The sequence below is a fragment of the Alexandromys fortis genome, unplaced genomic scaffold (assembly GCF_014885135.2).
Source record: "Alexandromys fortis isolate MF-2015 unplaced genomic scaffold, M_Fortis_MF-2015_v1.1 scaffold_46, whole genome shotgun sequence".
Classification (NCBI taxonomy): Eukaryota; Metazoa; Chordata; class Mammalia; order Rodentia; family Cricetidae; genus Alexandromys; species Alexandromys fortis.
In genome coordinates, this window is record NW_026067919.1 from 10039753 (window position 1) to 10052002 (window position 12250).

Consider the following 12250-nt stretch of genomic DNA (forward strand, 5'->3'; position numbering starts at 1 on the left):
ATAAAATAGATATAAATATTGTAACTGTAATTCTTACTTGATAACTGTTTTGTTATATGTAATTTTACTATGTTAAAGTTAAAACCTTTCTTTTTTTTGTTTAAACAGAAAAAGGGGAACTGATGTGGGAGTGATTTCTTATTAATAAAGAAACTGCCTCGGCCCTCATAGGACAGAAAATTAGGTAGGCGGAGTAGACAGAGGAGAATGCTGGGAAAAAGAAGCGGAGAGAGAGTCGCCATGATGCTCCCACTCCAGACAGACGCAGGTTAAGATCCTCTCTGGTAAGCCAGCTCATGGGCTACACAGAATATTAGAAATGGGTTAGAACAATATGTAAGAGCTAGCCAATAAGAAACTGGACCTAGCCGGGCCAGGCAGTGTTTGAAAGAATACGGTTTCTGTGTAATTATTTCTGGGTATAAACTAGCCATGCGGGCGGCCAGGTGCCGGGGACGCAGCCCCGCAGCTCCTATTTCAACATTAGATTTTACTTAATCTATTTTTATTTTTTGTGCATAAGTGTTTTGCCTGCAGTATGTATGTGTACCATGTATGTTCAGTGCCCATAAGGGCCAGAAGAGAGTGGTAGATCCCCTGGAACTGGAGTTTACTCTCTGTTGTGAGCCACCATATGGGTGCTGGAAGCTGGGCCCAGGTCCTCTTCAAGATCAACAAGTGCTTTTACCTGCCAAGCCATCTCTCTGGCCCCACTGTCTTGTTCAGGCTTGGTAAAAGTTGCACAAAAGGAGGGCTATTATTATACCAAGTTTACAAAATAGCGGGTCAAAGGACTGAAACTCAAGGTTTCTGCTGTTGGCATCATTTACTTGACAAATTTTGACTTCATGAAAATAGAGTCATGTCTTTCTCTCCTTTCCTCTTCAAACTTTCTATCTTGCAGGGCAGTTTTGTTAGGTATGGTTTCCAGAGTTCAGGTCTATTTCTCAAGTTGTGTTTTATGGCTTTATGACTTTGGGAAAGCCTTAGGTACTATATTCCACCCTTTTTATCATAGCTGTGTGGTTTAATGAGTCAAGTTGCTTGTCAGGGATTGTTAAAAAGTAATTCTCAATCTCTTATCACTTAGTTCACTGAACCCAAGAAACTTTGTATCAATTGTCTATATTATCTATTTATTCATTTTGTTTTGTTTTAAAGACATGGTCTGTCTATGTATAACTCAGGCTAGCCTTGAACTCACTAGGTAGCCAGCACAGACCTCAAACTGGCTTTGAATGTCCTCTGTAAGAGGGAGAGGGGCCCACTTGTTTTTCCTGGCCACCCGGCTAGCTTAGCCCAAAATAACTACACAGAAACTGTATTAATTAAAACACTGCTTGGCCATTAGCTCTAACTTCTTATTGGCTAACTCTTACATATTAGTTTAACCCATCTCCATTAATCTGTGTATCACCACGTGGCAGTGGCAGTGGCTTACCGGAGATTCTAAATGGTGTCCATCTTAGGCGGAGGATCCATGGCTTCTTCCTGACTCTGCTTCTTTTCTCCCAGCATTCAGTTCTGTTTTCCACACCTACCTAAGTTCTGCCCAATAGGCCAAGGCAGTTTTCTTCATTAACCAGTGAAAGCAACACATAAACAAAAGGATCTCCTACACCAGCCTTCTGTTTGCTGGAATTACAGGTGTAAGTCTCCATGCCTAGTTTGTTATGTTTCTCTTAAAAGTCTAATTAACTTTTGTTTTAGCTTCTTATTTAATTAGAGGGAAATATTTTAAGATTATATCTTTGAAATCCTGAGTTATTATTGTATCTTTTTCTTAACATTAGAATCCTTCCTTTTTACTTAGTTCTGTTGTCCTTCTTCAGCCATCTTTATTAAAACCAAATATTAAAAATATCAATTTTTGCCACCTAATTGTTTATAGTGTTTTGTTTTGTTTCCAGAAACCACTAGGATCATTTAAAAAATGATAGGTGATATTGTAGGCAGAGTTTCTTTGGGTCTCAGCAGCCATAATCATTCAGAGACTTGTTATTAATTATAAATGCTTGGCTGATAGCTCAGGCTGGTTACTAGCCAACTCTTACATTTAAATTAACCCATAGTTCTTATCTTCCCTCTGCCATGTGGAGGTACCTTCTTTCAACACAGCATGTTCATCTTGCTTCTCTGCGCCTGCTCGCATACTCTTGAGACTACACTTTCTTCTTCTCAGCATCCTCTATGTCTTGCTGTCCTGCCTATACCTCCTGCCTAGTTACTGGCCAGTCCGCTCTTTTATTAAACCAATCAGAAGGTACCTTGGCAAAGACACATCTTCACAGTGTACAGAAAGATTATTCTATAACATAATTGGCAATCAACGAGTGATATCCTCCATTTTCACTGAGAGCCATTACTAGTCCTGTCTTCATGAAGAGTGTACAGTTTCTGCTCAGAATGGGTGTTGATAAGAAGAGATGAGGAAGTAGTAAATGCCGTGGCTGGAGAAGCAGGTGTGATGAAATGTGGCTTTGCTGCAGAAGGAAAGTGACAAGTGTCACACAGGCTCTGGTCTCCCAGAAAATATTTTCTTCTTTTATTTAATTGCCTCCAAAACAATCTAAAATAATCTGTAATCCGTAAGTAATCATATTAGCTCAAAACCAGTTTTCTGGATCTTAGGATGTAGTGACTGGTGAGAAAAATAAAATTTCTCTCCCATGGACCCTAACCTTTAGTGGAGGACCCAGGAAAGCAGCAGAGTCTCTCATGAAAATCAAGGGCTGGAGAAGTAAATAGGTGTGGGAGTGAAGGGTCCCTGGATCTTGGTTAGACCTTTTAGATGGAGTTAGACCATCATGTGCTGTGGCAGTGAGCCATATGCACTCTGAGGAAGCATTCTGCGGCCTTCTCAGATGGACAAAATTCTATTGTCCACTCTGGCTCAGGCTGGCCTGCAGCTCTGAAGTTTACTCTGTAGTATAGGGTGGCACTTCTGCTTCAGCCACCTGAGATGAATGTCATTTTCCCCTGAAAATTACTAGAAGCCAGATAAGAGTAAAAACCCATCGGCAGAGCTGGGGGTGTAGATGAGTTGGTAGAGTGCCTGGCACTCTCGCTAACACCTCGTAACCAAATATGGTGTTAAAAGCCTACAGTTGCCAGACCCAACCTCTTGAATGAAGGCAGGAGGATCAGAAGTTCATTGTCCTCAGTTATATAAGGAGATGGAGATAAGCTTGGGTTAGACTCTGTCTCAAATAAGAATAAGCAAGCAAGCAAATTCCCATAGGAGAATTGAGGACAGTGAACCACATGTGTGCCAGGCCTCTCTGTCTTTGCACTGCAGTCTTCACTGAACATTTAGGCATAGTAAGCCAGCACCTGTGTCCGGAGAGGAGCGCTGGCAATGGTTCCATCTTAGTTTGGGTATCTTTTGCTGTGACCAAACACCGTAACCAAAAAGCAAATTGTGGAGGACAGGGTTTATTTGGCTTACTCTTTCATATTATTTCATCATCGAAGGAAGTCAGGACAGGAAACAAACAGGGCAAGAACCCAGAGGCAGGAGCTGATGCGGAGGCCATGGAGAGGTGCTGCTAACTGGCTTGCTTCCCCTGCCTTGTTAAGCTTTCTTTCTTATGTAATCCAGGACCACCAGCTGGATCTTATCAAGTCATTTTCTTAATTGAGGCTGGATCTTATCAAGTCATTTTCTTAATTGAGGCTCCGTCCTTTCTCATAACTCTATTATGTATCAACTTGACATATGACTAGCCAGTGGAGAATGGAGGCAGTCTAGTCTTGAGTTCTGGAAGGTTGAAGCCCCACCTCTTCTCTGTACTCTGGCACTTCCCGTACTTCCAGAGAAGGACTGAGGACAGGCAGAATGAGAGAAAGTCCTCTCATTTACTTCACCCTCGCCTGCTGTTAGATTCTCCTTCCTAAAGGAGGATCAGTGAGGACGAGCGGGGCAGAGAGAGAGCACCTTGGCTGTAGAGAAGGATGCTTGGTGCTGGAGAACAAAGAACTTTCCTGCAAATCGAAAGCCTGGTACCTGTGCTTTAAAAAGAACACTGCTGCAACATTTGCTTTTGGTTTTGTGTCTGTCTTCAGTAAGCTTTAGTTTTGTAATAGTTTGTAGTTTATTGAAAAATTACAAAGATGGTATGAGGAGTCTTCTTCTGCCCCATACTCATGTTTCTGTATTATTATAGTAGTAACATGTATATATATTTATAAATTTATAAATATAAATTACTTTGGAAATATGGAAATAAGTTTCTGCTTATAAGCTACCAAGTCTATGATATGTTGATATAATATCCGTAACTGACAAACACTAGGATTATAAAGTATATGGACCGCAAGACAGTGGTGCAATCTCTTCAAAATACTGAAAGAAAATTAAAAGCCATCATCCTATAATCAGTAAGAACGTCTTAATTTTCTTTGAATCTAACAATGATGAAGAAATTGCCAGCAGATCTGATCTATTATAAAAACATTATCTGTTTTGTATGGTTGTGAGTTCTAGGACAATGGAAGCTACATAGTAAGACCCTGTCTTTAAAATGAAGCAAAATAAAAACAAAATAGTTGGGGCAAAATCATCCTATTAGAGGAAGAGAATAGGTCAAACAACTGTCCGTTCAATCCTTGGCAGGCTTCTTCATAGCCATTAGCAAGGCTGACAAGTTCTTTTATCCCTGTCTGCTGTAAGATGTCCACTGTAGGGAGTCCATTAGTTTGAATTAAGAGCTCCAGAAACTTTTCACTGGCCAGAGTAAGTTCAGAAGTTAAGTCTCTATTACAACCTCCGGAGAAACATTAAGAGCAAAGTTAATGAGGAAAATTATCTGATGTCATGATTAATATAAATCTTGTTTGTAAGGTAAAATGTAATTGAACAGTTGGCTTGTTGTAGAAGAATTAAGTCAGAAAAATGATATTCTGTATAGAGATATTGACATATTGTTTTGTTTTTAAGCCAAAACAAAATATACTGAATAGACTAAAAAATGGAAGCTATGTAGCCAGTGGTGGTGGTGCATGCCTTTAGTTCCAGCACTTGGGAGGCAGGCTGATCTCTGAGTTTAAAGCCAGCCTGGTCTAGTTCCAGGACAGCCAGGGCTACACAGAGAAAACCTATCTCAAAAATCCACCCCCCCAAAACGAAAAAAAAAATTGAAAGCTGGTGGATTGCTTATTTTTATTGTTAAGAGTAGTTGACTAAATAAAGCAGAAGTAGACATACATATTTTAAGTTTGAATGTGTCACATGCCAGTGATCTCTAACTTAGGATAATTCAGCCTAGGGGTTTTTGTCTTTATGATGGCGTAAAGACGATAAGCATTCAATAGAAATTGCACTTGAATTTGATCTTTCCCTGAGCTAACAGTATGCGTATTCAACCTTGTGATTATGAGTGCAAACAGCTGTCCCCACGGTACGTGGCGTTGCTAAGCTAGGTTGTTTAGTAAGCGTAGTATGCTGAATATATTTTTATGTGTAATGGTAAGTTATCTCTTATCTGAAGCCATGCGGTTTTCCCTGATTCTCAAAACTGCTTTTTTTCACTGATTCTGATATAATCCAAACATGACATTTGGTTCAGCTCTTAGATATCTTTTATTTAAAACAATTTTCTCATATTTTTTATTACATGCTAACCTAAAAAATTATTTACTTATATTTTTATTCGTGTGTGTGTAAGTCAGAAGATAACATGTAGGAGTCTGTTCTGTGGTCTTATCATGTGGGTCCCAAGGATCAAACTCAGGTTGTTGGGCTCAATGGCAAGCACCTATACCTCGTGGTTCTTAACCGTCCTAATGCTGCGACCCTTTAATACAATTCCTCATCTTGTGGTGATCCCTAAACTATAAAAGTATTCTTTTTGTTAATTCATAACTGTAATTTTGCTACTGTTATGAATCATAATATAAATATTTTTGGATACAGAGTTTGCCAAAGGGGTCACAACCCACAGGTTGAGAAGTGCTGCTCTCAGTCCTCTTTCTGGCCCTTGCCTCTTTTTTTATTAAAGGAACTAGGCAGTTGCTTGTAGAACAGTCTCTGTGTGCTGGTAACATGTTCTTTTATTCCTTATATTTCCAATAAAGTGAATTGATGAAGTTAGCTTTTATTTTTATTCTGGGAACCTTTATTACTTTGAGAAGGGCCTTACTATGTTACTCAGGTTGGCTGTGGACTCCTGGGATTCTGCATCAGGCTCTCAAGCAGCTATGGCTATTGGTATGTGTGCTATCCTGCTCAGCTCTTTTATCTGTCTGTCTACCTGTCTGTCTGAGACAGAGTCTCTCTGTGTAGCCCTAGCTGTACTCCACCTCAACATACAGTTCAGGCTGGCTTTGAACTTAATAGAGCTCTCCCCGCTAGGATTAAATGCAGTGCTACCATCCTAGCTTTGTTTTTATTTTATTTTTGGTTTTTCGAGACAGGGTTTCTCTGTGTAGCCCTGGCTGTCCTGGAACTAGCTCTGTAGACCAGGCTGGCCTTGACTCACAGAGATCCACCTGCCTCTGCCTCCTGAGTGCTGAAATTAAAGGCATGCACTACTGTCGGCTTTTGTTTTTATTTTAAGTAAGCCCACAAACTCAAGTCGGTTTTAGATTTTGTATAAACATTTAAGTAAGTTTATGGGTTAAGTTGCATCTTCCCTATTAGACAGTTGGTAGGCAACTGTTTTATAGGTATTAAAGAACTGGAAGTTTACTTTCTAAGCATATAATAATTCTGTCTAGGAAATTTTCTTTTTTTATTATTTTTCCTTTCTTATTAACAATTGAGCTTGAATGTCATGAAGTCTGTGGTCCTCTATCTTCCAAAGACCTAGCATAAATGCCTGCAGAAATAATGTTTGTGTGAGGTTGCCCCAACTGAAGTGACAAAGTACTATGAACTGGGGTGACTTAAACAAGAGATATAATATTTTACAGCTATGGGAACCAGAAGTCTAAAATAGGTGTTGATACATCGGTGAGGAGACAAGATTTGTTCCAGTGTTAGTTGGTTTATTGTTTTCCTTATTTATATGTGAGGTCAGAGGACAGCTTTCAGAGATCAGTTCTTCCCTTTCACCATGTGTTTTCCTTGGGTCAAACTCAAGTCACTAACTTGGTGACAAATGCCTTTACTTGCTGAGCCGTCTTACTGGCCCAAGTTTTTATTTATTTTGAAACAGGGTCTCACACTGTATCCTAGGTGGCCTAGAACTTATCATGGCGCACGAACTGCTTTATATCTTGTGGATGTCCTCCTGCCCAGGTTTTTAAGTCCTGAGATTATAGATGTGAGCCATCATGCCTATATTTTCAATGTATTTTTGACTTACTTTATCTTCAGTTTAGACAATTCATCAAGACATAGCCCCATTGTAAATCAAGAAGCATTTCCATCATTGTATGGCATTTCATTTGTATTTTAATAAGTAAAGCTTGCCTGAATGTCAGAGAGTAAAATAGCCATCCTGTTCAGCCTTACAGATCAGGCAGTGGTGACACACACCTTTAATCCCAGTAGCCACACTAGTTTGCTATAGAAACAGGGTGGTAGTGGTGCACGCTTTTAATCCTAACACTAGGGAGGAATATAAGACAGAAGAAGACAGCTTTCAGGCTCAGTCTCATTCTGAAATTTTTGGAGGCAGGATTGCCATTTCGGACTGAGGTAGAGGTAAGAGCCAGTGGCTGGCTGTTTTGCTTTTCTGACCTTCAGGTTGAACCCCAATATCTGTCTCTGGGTTTTTTATTATTTGTGCTACACATCATTCTAGACCGTATAAGAGTTAAGGAGAATATAGGTGCAGTGGTACATGCCTTTAATCTCACCTCTTGGGAGGCAGACACATGCAAATTTCTGTGAGTTTAAGGCCAGCCTGTCTACATGTCAAGGTGTAGGTCATCCAGGGCTGCGTAAAACAAAACAAAACAAAAACCAAGCAAGCTAAACATAAAGGAGAATTCAAGAGAGAAAGAAAGAAACAAAAAAATGAAGCATTAATAACTATTATAATTTGACCAAACAGTGGTAGCATAAACCTTTAAGCCCAGCACTCAAGATGCAGAGGCAGGAGGATCTCTGTGAGTTTGAGGCCAGCCTAGTCTACAGAGCGAGTTCCAGGACAAACTCCACTGCTACATAGAGAAACCCTGTCTCAAAAAACCAAAAACCAACCAAACAAACAAACAAAAAACAAAAAAATGCTAAAAAAACCAAACCCACAAAACAAACAAAAACCTACTATAATTCTTTACTTTGTAAATGACATGATTATACCATTAAAAATCAATTTTGTACGTTAATTTAGCAGTTTGTATACAAATACATAATATAGTTCTCAATAGTAGTGATAAACACTTTGTAAATTAATTCAATTTACACTGTCATTGAAATACCAAATGCTAGGGCTGGAGAGATGGTTCAGTGGTCAAGAGCACTGGCTGTTCTAGAGGACATGAGTCCAATTCCCAGCGCCCACATGAAAGCTCACAACAGTCTGTAACTCCAGTTCCAGGGAATCTGATATCTTCACACGAGCACATAAATTAAAGTTAAATTATTAAAAAATACTAAATGCCTATAAATAAGTCTAAAATATGCTTTCAACACTGAACTGTATAAAACATTGCAAGTAAATTTCAAAAATAATCTATAAAAGGTAACCTAGTTAGTGATGGATTAGAAAAGTCAGTATTGTTAAAATGGAGTTCTCTTTAGTGTTCTGTAGAGGCAGTGAGATTTTATTAACATCTCAGTAGAATTTGCTTGGAGAAATAGACATGCTACTTCTGTAAATTTTTGAAATGTAAAGGACTAGCAAGAACTCAAACCACTTAAAAGGACAGTGTTTGGAGACCTTTTTTTTTTTTCTGAAGCTAGTATTTTCTTTATGCCATTGTAAATAAGACTGTGTGCTCTTGGGCAAAGAGTAGACATAGTTCACAAACATTGCTCAGTCCTGATATAGGTGGGTCTTCTATCTATCTGTTACTTTCATTGGTTAATTAATAAAACTGCTTGGCCTGATAGGTCTGAACATAGGTAGGCAGGAAAGACAGAACAGAATGCTGGGAGGAAGAAGGAAGTGAGGCAGCCGCCATGATTTTCTTACCCGAGATGGACACAGGTTAGGATCTTTCCCGGTAAGCCACCACCTCATGGTGCTACACACATTAATAGAAATGGGTTAATCAAGATGTAAGAGTTAGCCAGTAAGAGGCTAGAGCTAATGGGCCAGTCAGTGTTTAAATGAATACAGTTTGTGTGTTGTTATTTCGGGTGTAAAGCTAGCCTTGCGGGAGCCGGGCGGGACGAAAAGCAGGCCTGCTCACCTCATCACTACACAGTCCAGTCCAATGGGAGAAATATAATGTCATGTGGGTTCGGCTATGGGAAGCAGTGAGCTTGCTCTTCCACCTACTCCACAGACAGTAAGTCCAGCAATAAAATGAAAGTCCAGCACCAAAGCTATCAAATCTTGATAATTTTATCTTGCTGCATATCATAAGTTTCCCAAGACTTAGTGGTTAAAGACTTATTTGTTTATTACTTGATAGGTGTTGAAGAATTCAGGAGGTGTTTTACTAGCTAAGGGTCTTCTTCAGGGTGCAGTCAAGTTCTCTGAAGGCAGGATGGTGTTGGAGAATTTCTCTAAGGTGACTCGTGTCCCATAGCTGTTGGCAAGCTGCCTTGGCACATACAAGCTCTTAGCAGAACGCAGTTCTTTACCTCTTGAATCTGTTGGTAGGCCTGCCCGAAGACAGCTTTGGATCCAAGAATGAGAACTAGGAGGAAGATAGAATGCTCTTTACACATTCTGTTGCCTAGGCTAGGCTTAAACTCCAAGGGATGATGGAGGCTAGTTATCAATGTTATGGTTTTGGTCCCTTTAAGAGACAAGTCACGCCTGGGACTGCCACATGGCCCGCCACCACCACTCAGGCCACTGCTCTGGGACCAGCAGCCATTTCTGCGTGGGACTGGCTGCTCCCAGAGCCTGCTGCCTGCCACCACATGGCCCACCACATGGCCCGCCACCACCATTTGGGACCTACAGCATTTCTGCTGCCTACTGCCACCTGGGATCTTGCAGCATTTTTTAAAAAAAGAACAACAATCACAGTAGTCTAGCATGTGTGTGGGGCCAAGGACCTCAACTCTAGTTCTCATGCTTGCATGGTAAGCACGTCGCCTACTGAGAGTCTCCCACCCCCGCTCTGATTTTTTAAAAGTGATTACTTTTATTTTTCACGCCCAAGGTTTTTGTTTATTTGTTCTCTCAGAAATCCCCACGTCACAGCAGATAAGTCACTCGATCTCCACTCACTGGTGACAATACCAGTGCTGGCCTTTGCAGTCCCCCTGATCTTCATTGTGCTCTTTTGTTCCTTCTGCTGTTTTCTGGAGGTCTTTTTCTTCTCATAAAGGCCATGTTGTCTTGCATCTGTGTTTAGTCTCCTTCTTTGCATAGTATAAAGAATCATGGGTCATGCTGGAGCCTGTCGTCTTGCCACCACCAAGTGGTTGAATCTGGTTACAAAGATGACATCTAGTATGGTTTTGTGTATTTTGTCTAGCTTTTTCCAAATTTTTGGTTCTGATACTGTTGCCTTCCCAGGGTGAAGGACCGGACATCAGTGTTCAGTTATTTCTCCTGAAGTAGGAGGTAAGTCAGGAGCTTCCTGTTCTATTACTGTTCATGATGGTCCCTGAACTGCCAAGGAGGAGAAACAAAATGGGTGATTACTTCTAGCTATAAAGTTTCCTTGTCTGTATCCCAGAGGTTCTGGTAGGTTGTCTTATCTTCAGTTGATTCTAGGAATTTAAAATTTTCTTATCTGATTTTCTTAATGATCTACTATTTTATTTATTTATTGATTTGGTTCTACTTTGTAGCCTTGACCCGTTTGGAAGTCACAAAGATCCACTTGCTTTTGCCTCCTGAGTGCTGGCACTAAAGGCATGTGTCACCACAACTAGTGCTGGCACTAAAGGCATGTGTCACCACAACTAGCCTCCACTGATCTTTGAAAAGGGTTATTTTGCTATTGATTTCTAGTTTTATTTTACTATGATCTGAAAAGATGCAGAGGATTATATCAATTGTTTTATATTTATAAGAGGTTTCTTCATAGCTCATTGTGTGGTCAGTTCTTGAGATGGTTCCATGTCCACTGAGATGAATATATATTCCCTGTCTGCTGAATGTAACGTTCTATAGATATCTGTTAAATCTAGTTAATCTATGGTGTAATTTAGTATTGCTTTGCTGATTTTGTGTTGGAAGATGGCTCTAGATGTGACTGGAGTGCTGAGTCCCCAGTCTTTCTTGTAAGGACCTGTGTGGTCTTTTACGCCATTCAGTGTTTATGAAATTTGGGCCCTCAAGATTCGATGTATAAGTTTTATAATACGCATACCCTCCTAGTGAAATTTTCCATTTATTAATATGTAGAGGCACTCTTTATCTCTACTGACTAATTACGGATTGAAGTCTGTTTGATCAGATACAGGAATTGCTGTCTCAGCTTGTTTATGGCTTCCATTTCTTGGCACTGTGGTTTCTAACCATTGACTCAGTTTCAACGCTTCTCTTAGTTAAGTGAGTTTCTTTGAGACAACAAATCTCTGGATCTTATTTAATAATCCAGTTAGTTTAGCCTGCCTTTTTATTGGTGCCTTAAGGTTCTTTATAGTGGAGGTTATAAGTGAGAAGGATTTGCTTGTGAGAAGGGTTCTGTTGTTTGTTGTTCTGGTTGGCTAGTTTATCAGTAGTTCTTCCTCTTCTAGTAAGTAGATGTTTGCTATGTTGGTCATGACTGATTCATTCCCAGTTCTCCCATGACAGTTCTTCCGTTGTTTTCATGAAATACATTCTTTCTGTGTTCTTGTGTATGAAACTTTATTCTGCTGTGTATGGTATTCCCTTAAGTTTCTAGAACCAGGTGTGGTGGCGCACACCTTTAATCCCAGAACTGGGAAGGCAGAGGCAGGCAGATCTCTGAGAGTTCAAGACCAGTCTAGCCTACATAGTGAATTCCAGGCCAGCTAGGGCGAGATAGTTGAAATTTTTTTGCAGTTCTGGAATTGTCATTAATTCACTTAACTTGTACTCGTATTAGAATGACTTTATTTTTGTTTTTGGTTTTTCGAGTCAGGGTTTCTCTGTAGCTTTAGAGGCTGTCCTGGAACTAGCTCTTGTAGACCAGGCTGGCCTATAACTCTCAGAGATCTGCGTGCCTCTGCCTCTGAGTGCTCGGATTAAATGTGTGAGCC

The 12250-nt window shown here is 40.1% G+C and overlaps 1 protein-coding gene across 8 annotated transcripts in view; it reads left to right on the forward strand.

The window, feature by feature from the left end:
• Shld2 (shieldin complex subunit 2) overlaps positions 1 to 12250 on the forward strand; it is a 90756-nt gene that overhangs the window by 29016 nt on the left and 49490 nt on the right. Inside the window, exon 1 of one of the 8 annotated variants that reach the window (XM_050140671.1) lies at positions 7 to 284. The exons of the other annotated variants lie outside the window; for them this stretch is intronic. The gene's annotated coding sequence lies outside the window, so the exon portion shown is untranslated. Of the gene's footprint in view, positions 1 to 6; positions 285 to 12250 lie in introns of those variants that run through there. 8 annotated transcript variants of the gene reach the window in all.